Source organism: Arachis stenosperma, chromosome 9 (genome assembly GCF_014773155.1).
Source record: "Arachis stenosperma cultivar V10309 chromosome 9, arast.V10309.gnm1.PFL2, whole genome shotgun sequence".
Classification (NCBI taxonomy): domain Eukaryota; kingdom Viridiplantae; phylum Streptophyta; class Magnoliopsida; order Fabales; family Fabaceae; genus Arachis; species Arachis stenosperma.
Window position 1 is genome coordinate 86,052,597 of NC_080385.1, and position 23,133 is coordinate 86,075,729.

At 39.0% G+C, this 23,133-nt stretch overlaps 1 non-coding gene across 1 annotated transcript; it reads right to left on the bottom strand.

Moving 5' to 3' along the window:
- Positions 1-22,358: 22,358 nt before the first annotated feature.
- Positions 22,359-22,466, bottom strand: LOC130952136 (small nucleolar RNA R71). Its single transcript, XR_009074316.1, has one exon. It is a non-coding gene; the product is annotated as a small nucleolar RNA R71 (small nucleolar RNA).
- Between the last annotated feature and the right edge of the window lie 667 nt (positions 22,467-23,133).

Below are 23,133 nucleotides of genomic sequence, written 5' to 3' on the forward strand. Positions count from 1 at the left end.
AGCTCCACACCTTAATCTATGGTGTGTAGAAACTCCACCGTTGAAAATACATAAGAACAAGGTCTAGGCATGGCCGAGAGGCCAGCCCCCATAATCTAAGAACTAGACGTCCAAGGATGATCAAAAGATCTAAAGTGATCTAAAGATATCAAATACAATAGCAAAAAGTCCTATTTGTAGAGAACTAGTAGCTTAGGGTTTACAAAGATGAGTAAATGACATAAAAATCCACTTCCGGGCCCACTTGGTGTGTGCTTGGGCTGAGAATTAAAGCTTCTATGTGTAGAGACTTTTCTTGGAGTTAAACGTCAGCTTTTGTGCCAGTTTGGGCGTTTAACTCCCATTCTTGTGCCAGTTCCGGCGTTTTACGCTAGATTTCTTGAGCTGATTTGGAACGCCTGTTTGGGCCATTAAATCTCGGGCAAAGTATAGACTATTATACATTTCTGGAAAGCCCAGGAGGTCTACTTTCCAACGCAATTGAGAGCGTGTCAATTGGGCTTCTGTAGCTCCAAAGAATCTACTTCGAGTGCAGGGAGGTCAGAATCCAACAGCATCTGCAGTCCTTTTCAACCTTTGAATCAGATTTTTGCTCAGGTCCCTCAATTTCAGCCAGAAAATACCTGAAATCACAGAAAAACACACAAACTCATAGTAAAGTCCAAAAAAGTGAATTTTAACTAAAAACTAATAAAAATATAATAAAAACTAACTAAAACATACTAAAAACATACTAAAAACAATGCCAAAAAGCGTATAAATTATCCGCTCATCATAATGCTGCCCAAATTTTCTGTAAACTGTTTTGTTTCCATTCATATCTTGGTTTTGGGTACTTTGAACTCTGCTTTACTCTACTTTTACCCAACTAATTCATGGATGACAAGGCAAGCTTTCTTATTCTTTTTAATTTCCTGGTTTATAAATTACATCTTGGATGATTCAATCACACTTTTTGATATTTTCATTTAATTCATCCCTAACTTCCTTGTTTGAATTTGAGTTATCTGTTGCTTTTATTTGTGAATTTTCGTTACTTAGAAAATGTTCATCATGCCACTTACTTTACCATTTTTTTTCCTAACTCATTAATTTTAACCTCCTAAACTCTTTTTCAATTCTAACCAAACCTAACCTTTTAAAACATTTTTTCCTGGTTTCTCACTATTCTCTTTAACCTTCTAACCATGGCATGATGATCATTCTTCCTAAATAACATGAGTTCTAAATACATTACGGATTGTGCATATCTTTTCTCGGATTTTAATTCCTATACAATCTTTAATGCACATTACTTAACTCAATTTTCATTCTTTTACTGCCCCTTTGCCACTATATGCTTAGTTTGCTATTTGCATAGTTGTTTTCCTATTTTTATTATATCCTGGCTTTCTGTTTTTCAGGATGTCAGATTCCCAAAGAAAAGGGAAAGGAAAGGCTACCACTGGCAAACGAAAAAGAGGAGAATCCTCTGTGGCTATCTTAGACATCCTGCATGATGACTCCGCGCAGGAGAAACGTTTTACCGTGCAGGAGAAGTCTGATCAGCTACTCCCTGCTACTGATCCCTTAAAGTTTGCAAACCGATACTGCGAGTTAAAATATCCGGCGTTTGCAGCCACCACAGAGACTCCAGCTACCCATCCTTCCGGAGATGACACTCCTTCACACCCAGCTTGAGTGAGCATCGAGGACGATGCTATTATTTAAGTGTGGGGAGGTTGCCATCTCTGGCATATCTTTATTTTGGTGAACCAATACGAACTCTCTCTTATTTTCTTAATTTTCTGTATTTTTGCATATTTTTCTCTTTTTTCTTTTTATTGTACTTTTTGCATTATGCACTTTGAGCTACGTGTATACTATTTTGGATATTTTAGCTTGATTTGCACAATAGTTTACTAGTTATATTTTAAGTGGATTAATTAGTATAGTTTACCCTTTTTAGTATATGATAGTTGACTTGATTGAAAATAAAAAGGAAGTAAACTAGAGACCTTAACAGAATCAATCCACACACCTTGTATATATAGCATTACATGTTAGTTAGTAAACAACATTTCATCAAGGAGGAACGCTAAAACTTTAAAGCCATCCAATATATATTTTACATTGAGTATAATGGGAACTCTTGATTTCTACTTGCCTGACATACTTAAGTGATATATGATTTATGAGTTTGAGAACATACAACCTGTGAGTTTTGAGCTTAATTGTATGGTTATATTCAAACCATAATTTTTATTCCTGTGTGTTCCATCCTTCTTTTTTATTCGGGTGTTCTTTACTTTGTTTTAATCTATATGTCCAGTTATAGAATATAGATACATACCAAGAAAGTGATTGAGGCCATTGTTTGATTTTTAGCTCACTTATCCCAAAATTAGCCTGCCTTTTACATCACCCTCTTTAGCCCCCTTGAGCCTTTTAATCCCCTCTTGTTCTAAAACCACATTACTAGCCTTAAGCAGAAAAACAAAATAAAAATCCCAAGTTGAATCCTTAGTAAGCTTAAGATAAAAATTGTGTAATTGATTAAGTGTGGGGAAACCTATTGGGAACATGGATGATAGAAACAAAGGGTAGGAAGTTGAAAAGAATAAAATAATGCAAAATAAAAAATTTTGGGAAGCATGCTCATGTGAAATCAAAACAATTAAATTACCATGTGCATTGATATATGTTATGTTTATATTTCAGCAAAAAAAAAAAGAATTCCCCAAATACAAAAAGCAATGCACATGGGATAAAAAAATAAAATATGAGCATGTAATATAAAAAGTGGGAAAAATATGGGAAAATAGGTAAAGAGGCTTAGCTTTACAAAGTATGTATGTTAGGTGAGATCTTAAACTAATCAAGGATTCACTTAATTAGCTCACTTAGCCTTATACATATACCCTTACCTTTACCTTGACCCCATTACAACCTTGATTAAAGACCTTATGATTTTTGTATGTCTGTATTTTATAATTGTTGATTGATTAGATGAAGAACAAAGTTATGGAAAACAAGAATAAAAAGAGGAATATAGTGATTAACCCAATAAACACTGAGTGACTAAAGAGTAAACACAAAATCCATTGAGGGTTCAAAAACTCATCATCATATATCTCTACTTCTATTGTTAATTGTCTTGCAAGTTTGAAAATATTTTATTTACCCATCTCAATTGTAAAAGTGCTTTAACATTATCTAAGGTTGGCTATACATATTGGATTCCTTGAGAATGTAAATTAATTTAACTACATGTAAAGCTCTATATATAAGTGAATAATAACTAGATTTGCATGACTCATTTAGGTAGATGCATTTAGAATAGATTGCATTGCATGAGATTCCACCACTTCACCTTACTCTTTATCTTGGATTTAGCATGAGGACATGCTATTGTTTAAGTGTGGGGAGGTTGATAAACCCATATTTTATGATATATTTTGTGCTTAGTTTGAGTGATTTATTCAATCCTTCACCCACTTATTCATATTAATTGCATGGTTTTACTTTTCCTTCCTTATTATGTGATGTATGTGAAAAACATGTTTCCTATGCTTTAAAATTAATTATTTTAATTACCTTTTATTATCATTCGATGCCGTGATTTGTGTGTTGAGTAGTTTCAGATCTTCTAAGGCCAGAATGACTTAAAGGATGGAAAGGAAACATACAAAAATAGAAGGAAAGCACAAAACAGAGTTTCTGAAGAAACTAGCATCCACGCGATCGCATGGACAACGCGACCGCATGCCAGTGCGAAGAGAGCACGGCACGAACGTGTAACTAACGCGACCGCGCGCCTTGAGCGAATCGCATATGATGTGGATGCATGACCGACGCGACCGCGTGACAAGGAAAACTCCAAATGACGCGACCGCGTGACCCATGCGGACGCGTGACAGAGGCCACGCACCAGAAATTACAGAAAATGCTCCCAGCGATTTTTGAAGCCCTTTTTGGCCCAAATCCAAGTCCAGAAGGCATAGACCAGAGGTTATGAAGTGGGAGAATACATCCATAGAAGGAGAGTCTCCAATTTTAGTCACTTTCCATGATTTAGGTTTAGTTGGAGAGAGGTTCCTCCTCTCTCTTTAGGATTAGGATTTAGATTTAGGATTTTATTTGCTTTAAGGATTATCTTTTTATCAGGTTCAATATTCCTTTTTCATTACTTGCTTTCTCAATTTAGTTTATGAATTCTTCTATGTTACAGATTACTCTTTCGAATTAATGTTATTTGAGGTATTTCAGTTTATTGTTGCTTTCTTTTATTTATGTTACTGTTGCTTCCCATATGAAGGCATTTTTATTCCAGTAGATTTACTTTTCCCCTTTTTGGTCTTGGTTAAGAAATTAGTAACTCAGGAGTTATCAAACTCAAACATGCTTGATAATTGTTATCTTTGCTAATTGAATTGTTCTTCAATAATCCCAATCTTTTCTCCGGAAATAAATAGGATCCTAAGATCAGACTAATTAATCCCTTGACCTTCCGTTGCCTTAGTAAGGGTTAACAAAGTGGAATTAAGATTCAATTTTCATCATCATTGATAAGGATAATGATGCCAGGGCATCTTGGCTAGTTTTACTAGCCATTTTTTGTATGCTTTAGGTTGGTTTCATGCATTTTCGTAGGAAATAGGCAAGTATTTGGGTGAAAATGCAATCATACCATGATTCAAGCAAACATTGTGAATTTTCAATGATTTCATGAGAATTATGCATAAATTGAATGATAAATTGGATGATGCATGATCCCATGATTAAGAGAAAGACTTTGATGCACTTTGTTTGATTGATTTCAGGCCAAAAGAAGAAGAGAAGAGCCACGTTAGTGGCTACGTTAGTTACACTAACGTGGGCATTAACGTGGAAGGAAGGAAAGCCCCAACGTTAGTGAGAAAAGTAGTGGCATTAACTTTGAAGAAGGAGAGCATGGAACGTTAGCAAGGAAGACCCACGTTAAGAGTCACGTTAGCTACACTAACGTGAACTCTAACGTAGGGACAAAAGGCACCAAGCAACGTTAATGGGAAAGGTGAGTCCCAATAACGCTTGCGAAAGGGGTATATGCCAACGTTAGTGGAAAAAGTGAGTGCCACTAACATTGGCGAAGCAAAAAGATCCACGTTAACAGCCATGTTAACTAAGTTAACGTGGTAGTTAATGTGGAAGGAAAGGGAGATGCCAACGTTAGTGGAAAAAGTGAGTGCCACTAACGTTGGCGAGGCAAAAAAAGACCCACGTTAATTTCCACGTTAACTAAGTTAACGTGGTAGTTAACGTGGGCAAAAGTCCCACCTGGCAGCCTGACCATGCCTTATTTAAACATGCATAACTTAAGCCACAAAGCTCCAAATGAGGTGATTCTAGTGGCATTGGAAAGTAGGATTCTAGAGCTTTTCAAGCATATATGTCACTACATGGTTGACACTAAATTTGAGGTAGAAAACCTGCCCCGAAAGTGCAAAGATGAACATGGTATCAACCTGTAGTAAGGCCAACTGACCTCTTCACCTACCAAGAAGTGTAACTCGAGTTGTAGAGCTCCAAATGATGTGCTTCCAAATGCGTTGGAAAGTAGACATCCAGAGCTATCCAACAATATATAATAGTATGGGGTGGACATTGATTTTGAGCTCCAGAACCTAGAAATATTAAGCCCCTGGTCGCTAGCGTTATCGGGACTCACATTTTTCAAAGATATATGATAGTCTATAGTGGGCATGAAATTGAAGCACAAACAAGAGGCATCTTTTAAGCCCCAAAAACACCAACTGGGCAGCATTTCACCATGGGCCTCAATTTGATCACTTCTCTTTCAAGGACCACCTAACCTCAAGGAAGCAAGCCGACAAGTGTCAATCAATCAAGGCCACAAGAAGCATCTAGAATAGGAATTTTCATTTAATTGTAATTTGCTTTTAATTTCATTTTGTAATTTAGGAGAGCCTATATAAAGGCCTTAGTTTGTACATTCAAGCAAAGCTAGAACACAGAGATTGGGGATTGGAAGAGGGGTCTTCGGACTCCCTCCCCTCACACACTTTTCCTTCTCTTTCTTTTCTTTGTACTTTTCATTTATGAATTTGGAAGTTTCATTTTCAGTTTTATTCTTCATCTTTATTTTTCTGCACTTTCTTTCTTTTCTATTTTGGTAGAGCAATGACCAACTAACTCTTTCCATTGGGTTAGAGAGTTCTATTATGATTAAATGGATCAATTGTAGTTCTTATTCTTCTTCTTCTTTCTTTTCTCTTGATTTTACTAGAGAGCTTTCGATCTTCATCTAATTGGGTAATTGTCTTGGAAGAGAAATTGCTCATACTTGGATTTCCTCGGAACCTTGGAAGAGGAATGAGGAAATCATGCTAGAAATACTCTCTCACATTGGATTTGGTTGGGGGTTGGATGGATATTGTGACACGTAATCCTACCAATACTTTGATCTATGAATGTGTGTGGTATAATCAGTGACCAAACTTCATCTCTTCCCATGAGCAATTAAATCATGGAATTGGGCAATTGTTCAAGCTTAGAGAGATTGGATTGCCAAGGAATTGGAATCCAATCACTTAAGATTGCCAAGGAGATCAATGAATGCATTGATTGAGGGAGAGATGAGAATGAATTGGTTAACTTGATGCATAAGAAACAATGGCAAGGGACTAAGTTTGGTGTTCACATAACAAAGTAAATTCAAATGCCATACTCAATTCTTGCATATTAACCAATTTCTTAAGGGCTTGAGAAGCAAGCAACTTCTAAGGATTATGCAGGGAAACACTTAATCTGTGAAAGGGATCTGCATCATCATCCAGGGGATACAACAGAAGGAAAAATGAGAGACATTCCCAACAGGTTGTATTGAATACTTAATCCTTGTTGCTATAAAGTGTCTTAATTTAGAGATTCCTATATGTCTTGCTAAAGTGTTCAATTAGGTGAAAATGTTTGCTAAGAAATGCTGGGATCTGCATAATTTCTGTCATCCATCATTAGCTTGAATTTGGTTTTGTATCCCTGCTGCTTGAATAAAAGAAAAGTGTTTGGAAAAGGAAGTGAATGTCCAATGTTGCAGAAGTTAGAATGAAAGTTAGTGCTGGTACTTGTTTGATTCAATTGTTAGCTCATAAAACAAAAAGCTGCATAATAACATGATTCTTTAAAGTGTGAGTTAGTTTGCTGCTTTAATCTGTCCATTAATGAAAATCCCTTGAGAATAAATCAAAACAAAAAGAAAAGAAAGAGAAAAGCCAAGAATTGGCAAAGAAACAAACAATAAGGCTAGACACCAATAGCTTGGACCCTAGGACATATGCCTGTGGTATTTTTGTACTAGGATATGCTTGGACAAGTAGGTTCTGAGGAGTATTTTGAAACTTAGACGCTCAACTGATTTGGGATTGCCAACCAAAAGTTCACTATCAAGAGTAACCTAGCTACAAAATATTTAGTGATCCAAAAAGATGCTAGGCATCAATGTTCCTACGAAGAAAATGTGAATCATGTGTCTGTGGTGAAGAAATGTTGAGCAAAATTGAGCCAAAAGGCTGCTGCAATATTTGCCACCAAGACTTCATTAAGAAATAAGCTTTCTAAGCAAAATAAAGAAGGAAAAGCTAGCAATGGATCAAGCAAAATTAAGGCAGTATAGCAGCAAGAGTGATGAGCGGATAATTTGTACGCTTTTTGGCATTGTTTTTAGTATGTTTCTAGTAGGATTTAGTTAGTTTTTAGTATATTTTTATTAGTTTTTAGTTAAAATTCACTTTTCTGGACTTTACTATGAGTTTGTGTATTTTTCTGTGATTTCAGGTATTTTCTGGCTGAAATTGAGGGACCTGAGCAAAAATCTGATTCAGAGACTGAAAAGGACTGCAGATGCTGTTGGATTCTGACCTCCCTGCACTCGAAGTGGATTTTCTGGAGCTATAGAAGCCTAATTGGCGTGCCCTCAACGGCGTTGGAAAGTAGACATCCTGAACTTTCCAGCAATATATGATAGTCCATACTTTGCCCAAGATTTGATGGCCCAAACTGGCGTTCAAAGTCACCTTCAGAATTCCCAGCGTTAAACGCCGGAACTGGCACCAAAGTGGGAGTTAAACGCCCAAACTGGCACAAAAGCTGGCGTTTAACTCCAAGAGAAGTCTCTACACGAAAATGCTTCACTGCTCAGCCCAAGCACACACCAAGTGGGCCCGGAAGTGGATTTTTATGTCATTTACTCATCTTTGTAATTCTTAAGCTACTAGTTCCCTATAAGTAGGACCTTTTACTATTGTATTTTCATCTTGGTTCTTCTGGTTCCCTCTTTGGGACCGAAGCCAATGATCACTCTTGTTCTTATGTATTTTCAACGGTGGAGTTTCTACACACCATAGATTAAGGTGTGGAGCTCTGCTGTACCTCGAGTATTAATGCAATTACTATTGTTCTTCTATTCAATTCCGCTTGTTCTTGTTCCAAGATATCACTTGTTCTTCAACTTGATGAATGTGATGATCTGTGACACTCATCATCATTCTCACCTATGAACGTGTGCCTGACAACCACCTCCGTTCTACCTTAGATTGGGTATATCTCTTGGGTTCTTTAACCGGAATCTTCATGGTATAAGCTAGAACTAATGGCGGCATTCAAGAGAATCCAGAAGGTCTAAACCTTGTCTGTGGTATTCTAATGAGCGGATAATTTGTATGCTTTTTGGCATTGTTTTTAGTATGTTTTTAAGTATCTTTTAGTTAGTTTTTAGTATATTTTTATTAGTTTTTAATTAAAATTCACTTTTCTGGACTTTACTATGAGTTTGTGTGTTTTTCTGTGATTTCAGGTATTTTCTGACTGAAATTGAGGGTCCTGAGCAAAAATCTGATCCAGAGACTGAAAAGGACTGCAGATGCTGTTGGATTCTGACCTCCCTGCACTCGAAGTGGATTTTCTGGAGCTACAGAAGCCCAATTGGCGCGCACTCAACGGCATTGGAAAGTAGACATCCTGGGCTTTCCAGCAATATATAATAGTCCATACTTTGCCCAAGATTTGATGGCCCAAACCGGCGCTCAAAGTCACCTACAGAAATTCCAGCGTTAAACGCCGGAACTGGCATAAAATTTGGAGTTAAACGCCCAAACTGGCATGAAAGCTGGCGTTTAACTCCAGAAAAGGTCTCTACACGAAATTCCTTCATTGCTCAGCCCAAGCACACACCAAGTGGGCCCGGAAGTGGATTTTTCTGTCATTTACTCAATTCTGTAAACCTTATGACCCCATAACATTTTGTACACGTTTCTTTCCACAGTATGAGCCTCTAAACCCCATGGTTGGGGGTGAGGAGCTCTGCTGTGTCTTGATGGATTAATGCAATTACTACTGTTTCTTATTCAATCATGCTTGCTTCGATTCTAAGATAACACTTGTTCTTAATCCGGATGAATGTGATGATCCGTGACAATCATCATCATTCTCAACTATGAACACGTGCCTGACAACCACCTCTGTTCTATCTTAGATTGAGTAGTTATCTCTTGGGTTCTTTAATCGGAATCTTCGTGGTATAGGCAGGACCTGATGGCAGCATTCAAGAGAATCCGGAAGGTCTAAACCTTGTCTGTGGTATTCTGAGTAGGATTCAATGATTGAATGACTGTGACGTGCTTCAAACCTGTAACCTACTGGGCGTTAGTGACAGACGCAAAAGAGGGATTCTATTCCGGTAGGGGAGGGAACCAAACCGGTGATTGGCAGTACTGTGACAGAGTGCGTGCATTAGCTTTCACTGCGAGGATGGGAGGTAGCCATTGACAACGGTGAAACCCTACATGAGCTTGCCATGGAAGGAGGCTTGCGTGTTTGATGAAGAAGACAGTAGGAAAGTAGAGATTCAGAAGATGGAGCATCTCCAAACCTCAACCTATTCTCCATTACTGCAATACAAGTAACCATTTCATGTTCTTTTACTTTTTACAATCAATCCTGATAATTTCTGATATCCTGACTAAGATTTACAAGATAACCATAGCTTGCTTCAAGCCGACAATCTCCGTGGGATCGACCCTTGCTCACGCAAGGTATTACTTGGACGACCCAGTGCACTTGCTGGTTAGTTGTGCGGGATTGCAAAAGTGTTATTGCAATTTCGTGCACCAAGTTTTTGGCACCGTTGCCGGGGATTGTTCGAGTTTGGACAACTGACGGCTTATCTTGTTGCTTAGATTAGGACTATTTTATTTTTGTTGGTTTAGAGTCTTTTAGTTGAGTCTAGTTTCATATTCTAAGTTTGGTGTCAATTGCATGCTGTTGTTTTTCTTTTGATTTTCGAATTTTTCTTATTCTTAGTCCCTTTTTGATTCACAAAAGTTCTAAGTTTGGTGTTCTCTTTGTGTTTTTCCTTCAAAATTTTCGAAAATTTAGTGTTTGATTTTCTAAAAATTTTAAGTTTGGTGTCTTTTTGTGTTTTTCTCTTTCCTCTGTTTTTAGAATCAAATCTTTTTCATAAAAATTTTTCAATCATATCTTTTTAATTGCTGTTTTCAAAATCTTTTTTTTTTACTAATTGATTCAGTTCTCAATTTGCTTTGATCTCATTTTCCCTTTGATTTTCGAATTCTTTATTTTATTTTCCTTTTGTTTTATTTTATTTTATTTTATTTTTTTTTTCGGTTATTTCAAAAAAAAAATTTAAAAATAAACAAAATTTATCTCTTTGCAATCATTCTCATTTCCCTTTTGTCCATTATGGACTCAAGTGGAATTAATCAGTCCAAGAGGACTCTGGGGTCTTATGCTAACCCCATTACAGCTGCATATGGGAGTAGCATCTGTATACCTCCCATCAAAGCAAGCAGCTTTGAGCTAAACCCTCAACTCATTATCATAGTGCAGCAAAATTGCCAGTATTCCGGTCTTCCACAGGAAGAACCTACTGAGTTTCTGGCACAGTTCTTACAAATTGCTGACACAGTGCATGATAAAGAGGTAGATCAGGATGTCTACAGACTATTACTGTTTCCATTTGCTGTAAAAGATCAAGCTAAAAGGTGGTTAAATAACCAACCTACAGCAAGCATAAAGACATGGAAACAGTTATCAGACAAATTCCTGAATCATTTTTACCCTCCAAAAAGGATGACACAGCTAAGGCTGGACATCCAAGGCTTTAAACAAGAGGATAATGAATCCCTTTATAATGCCTGGGAGAGGTATAGAGGTATGCTAAGAAAATGTCCCTCTGAAATGTTTTCAGAGTGGGTACAGTTAGACATTTTCTACTATGGGCTTACAGAAAAGCTCAGATGTCTTTAGACCACTCAGCTGGTGGATCTACACTTGAGGAAAACAATTGAAGAAGCTCAAGAGCTTATGACACTGTTGCTAGAAACCAGTATCTGTACTCTAGTAATGAGTTCCCTCCAGAAGAGGAAGTCATGACAGTAGTCACTGACTCTAATCCTCAAGAACAGATAATGGAGCTTAATCAACAACTGCTCCTGATGACAGAACAATTAACAGAATTTAAAGAGATGCTCCATGAAACTAAAGTTGCTAATAAGAGCATAGAACTACAGTTGAATCAAGCAAAACAGCAAATATCTAAACAGATAACAGAGGAGTGCCAAGCAGTTCAATTGAGGAGTGGAAAGACCTTGAATAACACTGTTCAAAAGAGCAAAAAGCCAAATAAGGAACAAATGACAGAGGACAACCAACCCACTATTCAAAATCCCTCTGAGGACAGTAAGAGCCCAGAGAGGAATATTGGCGTTCAAACGCCAGAAAGGGAAGGAAAGCTGGCGTTAAACGCCCATTCCTTGCCCAGTTCTGGCGTTCAAACGCCAGAAAAGGGGGAAAAGTTGGCGTTAAACGCCCATTTTCCACCCATTCCTGGCGTCCAAACGCCAAGGGAAAATCAAACACCTGAGAGTGCTGACAGTAATCCCTCTAACAAGGCTTCTTCAACCACTTCTGTAAGGAATAAACCTGCAGCATCTAAGGTTGAAGAATATCAAGCCAAGATGCCTTATCCTCAGAAACTCCGCAAGGCGGAACAGGATAAGCAATTTGCCCGCTTTGCAGATTATTTATTTAAGGACTCTTGAAATAAAGATTCCATTTGCAGAGGCACTTGAGCAAATACCTTCTTATGCTAAGTTCATGAAGGAAATCTTAAGTCATAAGAAGGATTGGAGAGAAACTGAAAAAGTGTTTCTCACTGAAGAATGCAGTGCAGTCATTCTAAAAAGCTTACCAGAAAAGCTTCAAGATCCTGGAAGCTTTCTGATACCATGCACATTAGAAGGCACTTGCACCAAGATAGCTTTATGTGATCTTGGAGCAAGCATCAATCTAATACCTGCATCCATTATCAGAAAGCTTGGGTTGATTGGAGAAGTCAAACCAACCAGGATATGCCTCCAACTTGCTGATGGCTCCATTAAACACCCATCAGGCATAATAGAGGACATGATTGTAAAGGTTGGGCCATTTGCCTTTCCAACTGACTTGTGGTGCTGGAAATAGAGGAGCACAAGAGTGCAACTCTCATTCTAGGAAGACCTTTCCTAGCAACTGGACGAACTCTCATTGATGTACAAAAAGGGGAAGTAACCCTGAGAGTCAATGAGGATGAGTTCAAGTTGAATGCTGTAAAAGCTATGCAGCATCCAGACACACCAGAGGACTGTATGGACGCTGACATTATTGACTCTCTGGTAGAAGAGATCAATATGGCTGAAAGCCTAGAATCAGAGCTTGAGGACATCTTCAAAGATGCTCAAACTGATCAGGAAGAGCCAGAGGAGGCAAAGGAATTTTCGAAAATTCCTCAGGAGGAGGATAAGCCTCCTAAGCCTGAACTCAAACCACTACCACCATCCCTGAAATATGCATTTCTGGGAGAGGGTGACACTTTTCCAGTGATTATAAGCTCTGCTTTAAATCCACAGGAAGAGGAAGCACTGATTAAAGTGCTGAGGACACACAAGACAGCTCTTGGGTGGTCCATAAGTGATCTTAAGGGCATTAGCCCAGCTAGATGCATGCACAAGATCCTATTGGAGGATAATGCCAAACCAGTGGTCCAACCACAGAGGAGGCTAAATCCTGCCATGAAGGAGGTGGTGCAGAAAGAGGTCACTAAATTACTAGAGGCTGGGATTATTTATCCTATTTCTGATAGCCCCTGGGTGAGCCCTGTCCAAGTTGTTCCCAAAAAGGGAGGCATGACAGTGGTTCATAATGAAAAAAATGAACTGGTTCCTACAAGAACAGTCACAGGGTGGCGCATGTGTATTGACTACAGAAGGCTCAATACAGCCACCAGAAAGGATCATTTTCCTTTACCATTCATAGACCAAATGCTAGAAAGACTAGCTGGTCATGATTACTACTGCTTTTTGGATGGCTATTCAGGCTAGAACCAAATTGCAGTAGATCCTCAGGACAAAGAGAAAACAGCATTCACTTGCCCTTCTGGCGTGTTTGCCTACAGAAGGATGCCTTTTGGTCTGTGCAATGCACCTGCAACCTTTCAGAGGTGCATGCTCTCTATCTTCTCAGATATGGTAGAGAAATTCCTGGAAGTCTTCATGGATGACTTTTCAGTATATGGAGACTCATTCAGCTCCTGTCTTAACCACCTATCACTTGTCTTGAAAAGGTGCCAAGAGACTAACCTGGTTTTAAACTGGGAGAAATGTCACTTTATGGTGACTGAAGGAATTGTCCTTGGGCACAAAATTTCAAGCAGGGGAATAGAGGTGGATAAGGCAAAGGTGGAGGTAATTGAAAAATTACCACCACCTGCCAATGTTAAAGCAATCAGAAGCTTTCTGGGGCATGCAGGATTCTACAGAAGGTTTATCAAGGATTTTTCGAAAATTGCTAAACCTCTGAGTAACCTGTTAGCTGCTGACACACCATTTGTGTTTGACACACAGTGTCTGCAGGCATTTGAGACCCTAAAAGCTAAGCTGGTCACAGCACTAGTCATCTCTGCACCAGATTGGGCATTACCATTTGAATTAATGTGTGATGCCAGTGATCATGCCATTGGTGCAGTGTTGGGACAGAGGCATAACAAGCTTTTGCACGTCATTTATTATGCTAGCCGTGTTCTAAATGATGCACAAAAGAACTACACAACCACAGAGAAAGAGTTACTTGCAGTGGTTTATGCCATTGACAAGTTTAGATCCTACCTAGTGGGATCAAAGGTGATTGTGTACACTGACCATGCTGCTCTTAAATACTTACTCACAAAGCAGGATTCAAAACCCAGACTTATAAGATGGGTGTTGCTTCTGCAAGAGTTTGATATAGAAATAAGAGACAGAAAAGGGACAGAGAACCAGTGGCGGATCATCTGTCCGGATAGAACCAGTAGCTGGGACGTCCCTCCCTTCTACTGAGATCTCTGAGACTTTCCCAGATGAGCAACTCTTTGCCATTCAGGAAGCTCCATGGTTTGCAGATATTGCAAACTATAAAGCTGTGAGGTTCATACCCAAAGAGTACAGTTATGTGCAGAGAAAGAAACTAATTTCAGATGCCAAGTACTACCTTTGGGATGAACCATATCTCTTTAAGAGATGTGCTGACGGAGTGATCCGCAGGTGTATACCCAGAGAAGAAGCACGAAGGATCCTATGGCACTGCCATGGATCACAGGATGGAGGACATTTTGGAAGTGAGCGAACAGCCACTAAAGTTCTCCAGTGCGGCTTCTACTGGCCTACTCTCTATAAAGATTCCCGAGAGTTTGTGCGTAACTGTGACAGTTGCCAAAGAGCTGGTAACCTGCCTCACGGATATGCCATGCCTCAACAAGGAATATTAGAGATAGAATTGTTTGATGTATGGGGAATTGACTTCATGGGGCCATTCCCACCATCATACTCAAACACCTACATTCTGGTGGCAGTGGACTACGTATCTAAGTGGGTAGAAGCAATTGCTACACCCACTAATGATACCAAAACCGTGCTGAAATTCCTCCAGAAAAACATTTTCAGCAGGTTTGGCGTCCCCAGAGTGCTAATCAGTGATGGGGGCACTCATTTCTGCAATAAACAGCTATACTCTGCTATGGTTAGATATAGAATCAGCCATAAAGTGGCAACTCCGTATCATCCACAGACAAATGGGCAAGCTGAAGTCTCTAACAGAGAGCTAAAAAGAATCCTGGAACGGACTGTGATGGCCCGAAGAAAGGATTGGGCAAAGAGCTTGGATGATGCTCTGTGGGCATACAGAACAGCATTCAAGACTCCTATAGGCACCTCTCCATACCAACTGGTGTATGGGAAGGCCTGTCATTTGCCTGTGGAACTGGAACATAAAGCCTACTGGGCAACCAGATTCCTAAACATGGATGCACAGTTAGCTGGTGAGAAAAGACTGCTCCAGCTAAATGAGCTAGAGGAGTTCAGACTCAATGCCTTTGAAAATGCAAAAATTTATAAGGAAAAGGCAAAGAAGTGGCATGACAAGAGATTGTCAACCAGAGTCTTTGAGCCAGGACAAAAAGTTCTGCTCTTCAACTCCAGGCTCAAATTGTTTCCAGAAAACTCAAATCCCGGTGGAGGGGTCCGTATGTGATTACAGGAGTATCACCATATGGATATGTTGAGCTTCAGGATATTGATTCTGACAAGAAGTTCATTGTTAATGGACAGAGGATCAAGCACTATCTTGAAGGAAATTTTGAGCAGGAATGCTCAAAACTGAGACTTGAGTGATTCTCAGTGAAAGTCCAGCTAAAGACAGTAAAGAAGCGCTTGCTGGGAGGCAACCCAGTCATTAGGAAGGTGTATGATTAGTTCTTACAGAGGCAAGTATCAAAAATGAAGGAATTCACAGAGTTACAGAAGGATTCAGCTCAAAAAGCAGAGAAAATGAGCTTACTGGCGAAAAAAACGCCAGTAAGGGGCATTTTGGGCGTTAAACGCCAGAATGGGCACCATTCTGGGCGTTTAACGCCAGGTGTGCAGCATCCTGGGCGTTTTGGAAAAACGCCCAGTGATAAAGGATTTCTGGCGTTTAACGCCAGCCAGGGCACCTGGCTGGGCGTTAAACGCCCAAAAGGGGTAGCAAATGGGCGTTAAACGCCAGAATGGGTGCCATTCTGGGTGTTTAACGCCAGAAAGGTGGGGGGACCACATTTTTGTTTTCAACTCAATTTTTTTCAAACTTTCCTCTTTTAACCATACTCTTCTACATAAATGCACTTCAACCTTTCATTATTCACTTTCAAATATTCACAAATCAAAACCATTCTTCAAATCTATTTCAATTAATCCCAAATCTTCTTCAAAAACTCACCCTTTTCTCAATTTCTTTTCATATCTTCTCAAATCTCCTTTCAAATTTTTATTTTTTTCGAAATCTCTTCTCCCCTCCCTTATAAATTCACGTTTGGAACCCCCTTTTGCCCACACCATTCGAATTTCTCTTCCTCCCCCTCTCTTCTCTCTTTCCTTTTGCTTGAGGACAAGCAAACCTCTAAGTTTGGTGTGCTTTTCCGTGATCACTAAGCCAAGATTCATCAATATCATGGCTCCTAAGGGAAAACAAACCAATTTAAGAGGCAAGAAGAGAGAATAATCCAAAGAATCTTTGGAATGAAGAGAAGTTCTTAACCAAAGAACATGAAGACCATTATCATAAAATAATGGGTCTGAGGTCAGTGATCCCGGAAGTTAAATTTGATCTGAAAGAAGATGAATATCCGGGGATCCAAGAGCAAATTTGAAACAGAGGATGGGAAGTTCTAACCAATCCTGAGACAAAGGTTGGAAGGAACATGGTTCAGGAATTCTACTCAAATCTGTGGCTAACAGATAGCAGAGAATGACTGGAACTGCTTACCATACCCATAGAACCATGGTCAGAGGGAAAGTTATATACTTCCATCTGGACAAAATAAGAGAAATATTCAAGTTGCCTCAACTGCAAGATGATCCTGATTCCTTTAATAGGAGGATGGTGAGAGTAGATAAGGGGTTGGATCAGGTTCTAGAGGACATATGCCTCCCTGGAACTAAGTGGATAACCAATTCTAAGGGTGTCCCAAACCAACTCAAGAGGGGAGACCTCAAACCAATTGCAAGAGGTTGGCTAGACTTTATTGGGCGTTCCATATTGCCCACTAGCAACCGTTCTGAGGTCACCATCAAGAGAGCAGTGATGATTCATTGCATTATGCTTGGAAAAGAGAGGCTGGGGTAAAGATAGAAGAAGATGAATTCATACCCATTGAACATCCAATCACCAAGAAGACAATGGAAGGAGCAAGAGAAGCAGGGGCGTGAAATCCAAGAGATGAAACGCCAAAAGCTCTCCTCTCAAGCTGAGGGAGCATCCACTTCTCAAAATCAAGGTTGTTGAGTCCTAACTCTGTGAAAACCTCTATCATTAGGAGCCTATTTTTTTCGTTTTTCTTGTCTTATTTTATATTTTTTAGTCTCATCCTATATCTATATTTGAGTCTTGTTCTTAGTTCATAATTAATAAAATTTAAGTTTATGCCTTAAAGCTATGAATGTCCTATGAATCCATCACCTCTCTTAAAAGAAAAATGCTCTAATCACAAAAGAACAAGAAGTACAGGGTTTCGAAATTTATCTCTGAAACTAGTTGAATTAGTTTGATGTGGTGACAATACTTTTTGTTTTCTGAATGAATGCTTGAACAGTGCATATGTCTGTTGAATTTGTTGTTTTTAAGAATGTTAAATTTGTTGGCTCTTGAAAGAATGAGGAGAAAAGAGAACTGTTATTGAGGATCTGAAAAATCATCAAATTGATTCTTGAAGCAAGAAAAAGCAGTGAATCCAAAAAAAAAAATATTTTTTTTCGAAAAAAAAAGAGAAAGAAAAAGAAAGAAAAAGAAGGAAATAAAGTTGTGATCCAAGGCAAAAGAGTGTGCTTAAGAACCCTGGACACCTCTAATTGGGGACTTTACAAAGCTGAGTCACAATCTAAAAAAGGGTTCATCCAATTATGTGTCTGTGGCATGTATGTATCCGGTGGTAATACTGGAAGACAGAGTGCTTTGGGCCACAGCCAAGACTCATACACTAGCTATGTTCAAGAATCAATATACTTAACTAGGAGAATCAATAACACTATCTGAGTTCTGAGTTCTTATAGATGCCAATCATTCTGAACTTCAAAGGATAGAGTGAGATGCCAAAACTGTTCGGAGGCAAAAAGCTACTAGTCCCGCTCATCTAATTGGAGCTATGTTTCTTTGATATTTTGGAGTCTATAGTATGTTCTCTTCTTTTTATCCTATTTTGATTTTCAGTTGCTTGGGGACAAGCAACAATTTAAGTTTGGTGTTGGGATGAGCGGATAATTTGTATGCTTTTTGGCATTGTTTTTAGTATGTTTTTTAGTATCTTTTAGTTAGTTTTTAGTATATTTTTATTAGTTTTTAATTAAAATTCACTTTTCTGGACTTTACTATGAGTTTGTGTGTTTTTCTGTGATTTCAGGTATTTTCTGACTGAAATTGATGGTCCTGAGCAAAAATCTGATCCAGAGACTGAAAAGGACTGCAGATGCTGTTGGATTCTGACCTCCCTGCACTCGAAGTGGATTTTCTGGAGCTACAGAAGCCCAATTGGCGCGCTCTCAACGGCATTGGAAATTAGACATCCTGGGCTTTCCAGCAATATATAATAGTCCATACTTTGCCCAAGATTTGATGGCCCAAACCGGCGCTCAAAGTCACCTACAGAAATTCCAGCGTTAAACGCCGGAACTGGCATAAAATTTGGAGTTAAACGCCCAAACTGGCATGAAAGCTGGCGTTTAACTCCAGAAAAGGTCTCTACACGAAATTCCTTCATTGCTCAGCCCAAGCACACACCAAGTGGGCCCGGAAGTGGATTTTTCTGTCATTTACTCAATTCTGTAAACCTTATGACCCCATAACATTTTGTACACGTTTCTTTCCACAGTATGAGCCTCTAAACCCCATGGTTGGGGGTGAGGAGCTCTGCTGTGTCTTGATGGATTAATGCAATTACTACTGTTTCTTATTCAATCATGCTTGCTTCGATTCTAAGATAACACTTGTTCTTAATCCGGATGAATGTGATGATCCGTGACAATCATCATCATTCTCAACTATGAACACGTGCCTGACAACCACCTCTGTTCTATCTTAGATTGAGTAGTTATCTCTTGGGTTCTTTAATCGGAATCTTCGTGGTATAGGCAGGACCTGATGGAAGCATTCAAGAGAATCCGGAAGGTCTAAACCTTGTCTGTGGTATTCTGAGTAGGATTCAATGATTGAATGACTGTGACGTGCTTCAAACCTGTAACCTACTGGGCGTTAGTGACAGACGCAAAAGAGGGATTCTATTCCGGTAGGGGAGGGAACCAAACCGGTGATTGGCAGTACTGTGACAGAGTGCGTGCATTAGCTTTCACTGCGAGGATGGGAGGTAGCCATTGACAACGGTGAAACCCTACATGAGCTTGCCATGGAAGGAGGCTTGCGTGTTTGATGAAGAAGACAGTAGGAAAGCAGAGATTCAAAGATGGAGCATCTCCAAACCTCAACCTATTCTCCATTACTGCAATACAAGTAACCATTTCATGTTCTTTTACTTTTTACAATCAATCCTGATAATTTCTGATATCCTGACTAAGATTTACAAGATAACCATAGCTTGCTTCAAGCCGACAATCTCCGTGGGATCGACCCTTGCTCACGCAAGGTATTACTTGGACGACCCAGTGCACTTGCTGGTTAGTTGTGCGGGATTGCAAAAGTGTTATTGCAATTTCGTGCACCATATTCTGAGTAGGATTCAATGATTGAATGACTGTGACGAGCTTCAAACTCGCAATTGTGGGGCGTTAGTGACAGAAGCAAAAGAATCACTGGATTCTATTCCGACATGATCGAGAACCGACAGCTGGATAGCCGTGCCGTGACAGGGTGCGTTGAACATTTCCACTAAGAGGATGGGAGGTAGCCACTGACAACGGTGAAACCCTTGCATACAGCTTGCCATGGAAAGGAGTAAGAAGGATTGGATGAAGACAGTAGGAAAGCAGAGAGACGGAAGGGACAAAGCATCTTCATACGCTTATCTGAAGTTCTCACCAATGAATTACATAAGTATCTCTATCTTTATCTTTATGTTTTATTCATCATCTATACCCATTTGAGTCTGCCTGACTAAGATTTACAAGGTGACCATAGCTTGCTTCATACCAACAATCTCTGTGGGATCGACCCTTACTCGCGTAAGGTTTATTACTTGGACGACCCAGTACACTTGCTGGTTAGTAGTGCGAAGTTGTGATAAAGAGTTGAGATTGCAATTGTGCGTACCATGTTGATGGCGCCATTGATGATCACAATTTCGTGTACCAAGTTTTTGGCGCCGTTGCCGGGGATTGTTGAGTTTGGACAACTGACGGCTCATCTTGTTGCTTAGATTAGGTATTTTTTTTTCAGAATTTCTTTAAGAATGAATTCTAGAGTTTCATGATGATCTGTTGAAATCTGGCTGGCTGTGAAGCCATGTTTAATCTTATTGGACCGAGGTTTCAACTTATCATCACAAGAGCTTGTTGATTTCTATCAAACTTGCTATTGGAGCAATGATCTGCTGAGACTTGGCTGGCCATTGGCCATGTCTAGTGTTTTGGACCGGAGCTTTCTTTGAAAGCTTGGCTGGCTGTGAAGCCATGTCTAATTCCTGGACCGGAGTCTTAGACTAGCATTGCAATGATTCCTGGAATTCTCATTAAAGATTCTGAAACCTTTATTTTCTTTTTTTTTTCTTTTTTTTTCATATAATTTTCGAAAAAACACAAAAAAATTTACAAAATCATAAAAACCAAAAATATTTTTATGTTTCTTGTTTGAGTCCAGTGTCTCATTTTAAGTTTGGTGTCTTGCATGCATTGTTTATTTGATCTTGGTTCTATTTTCAAGTCAATAATATAGAGGACTGAAGATTCAGTACATGCAGCAGAGGAATTATACAGAAAAAGATGGGCGTTCAAAACGCCCAGTGAGGAAGGCAAATTGGCGTTTAAACGCTAGCCAGGGTGCCTGGCTGGGCGTTTAACGCCCAAAAGGGTAGTGCTTTGGGCGTTAAATGCCAGAATGGATACCATTCTGGGCATTTAACGCCAGGATGGCACAAGAGGGAAGATTCTATTTTTAATGCAAATTTTTTTCAGGTTTTCAAAATTTTTCAAAATCAAATCTTTTTCAAATCATATCTTTTCAATCAAATCTTTTTCAAAATCAATTTCTTTCCATTTTCAAAAATACTTGCTATCAATTAATGATTTGATTCAACATTCCAAGTATGTTGCCTTTTCTGTTGAGAAAGGTTTAATGTTTGAATCATATCTTTTCTTGTTAGCCAAGTCATTAATTTTTTTTTAAAATCAAATCTTTTTAAAATTGTTTTTCAATTCATATCTTTTTAATCACATTTTTTTCAAAATAGTTTTCAATCATATCTTTTTGATTTCTGATTTCAAAATCTTTTTCAAAAATCACTTGATTTCTTTTCCACTTTTGGTTTTCGAAAATCAATTAATGTTTTTCAAAATGTTTTTAAAATCTTTTACTTATTTTTCATCTCTTCCCCTCTTCTCACATCCTTCTATTTATGGAGTACCACTCCTCCTCAATGCACAATTCGAACTCTATCTCACTAAGTTCGAATTCTTCTCCCTCTTCCTTCTATTTTTCTTTTCCTCTGACACCTCAAGGAATCTCTATACTGTGACATAGAGGATTCCATATTTTCTTGTTCTCTTCTCTTTCATATGAGCAGGAGCAGAGACAAAAGCATTCTTGTTGAGGCTGACCCTGAACCTAAAAGGACCTTGAAGCGAAAGCTAAGAGAAGCTAAAGCACAACTCTCTGTAGAGGACCTAACAGAAATCTTCAAAGAAGAAGAACCCATGGCAGCCGAAAACAACAACAATGCCAACAATACAAGGAAGGTGCTGGGTGACTTTACTGCACCTACTCCCGACTTCTATGGGAGAAGCATCTCTATCCCTGCCATTGGAGCAAACAACTTTGAGCTTAAGCCTCAATTAGTTTCTCTAATGCAACAGAATTGCAAGTTCCATGGACTTCCATTGGAAGATCCTCATCAGTTTTTAGCTGAGTTCTTGCAAATCTGTGACACTGTCAAGACTAATGGGGTTGACCCAGAGGACTACAGACTTATGCTATTCCCTTTTGTTGTAAGAGATAGAGCTAGAATATGGTTGGACTTACAACCTAAAGACAGCCTGAACTCTTGGGAAAAGCTAGTCAATGCCTTCTTGGCAAAGTTCTTTCCACCTCAAAAATTGAGTAAGCTTAGAGTGGAAGTCCAAACCTTCAGACAGAAGGAAGGAGAATCCCTCTATGAAGCTTGGGAGAGATACAAACAATTGATCAGAAAGTGTCCCTCTGATATGCTTTCTGAATGGAGCATCATAGGTATTTTCTATGATGGTCTGTCTGAACTGTCCAAGATGTCTTTGGATAGCTCTGCTGGAGGATCTCTTCATCTGAAAAAGACGCCTGCAGAAGCTCAAGAACTAATTGAAATGGTTGTAAATAACCAATTCATGTACACTTCTGAAAGGAATCCTGTGAACAATGGGACAAATCAAAAGAAAGAAGTTCTTGAGATTAATACTCTGAATGCCATATTGGCTCAGAATAAAATATTGACTCAGCAAGTCAATTTGATTTCTCAAAGTCTGTCTGGAATGCAAAATGCACCAAGCAGTACTAAGGATGCTTCATCTGAAGAAGAAGGTTATGATCCTGAGAACCCATCAATGGAAGAGGTGAATTACCTGGGAGAACCCTATGGAAACACCTATAATTCTTCATGGAGAAATCATCCAAATTTCTCATGGAAGGATCAACAGAAACCTCAACTAGGTTTCAACAACAATAATGGTGGAAGAAACAGGTTTAGCAATGGCAAACCTTTTCCATCATCTTCTCAGCAACAAACAGAGAATTCTAAGCAGAACCACCCTGACTTAGCAACCATGGTCTCTGATCTAATCAAAACCACTCAAAGTTTCATGAATGAAACAAGGTCCTCCATTAGAAACTTGAAGGCACAAGTGG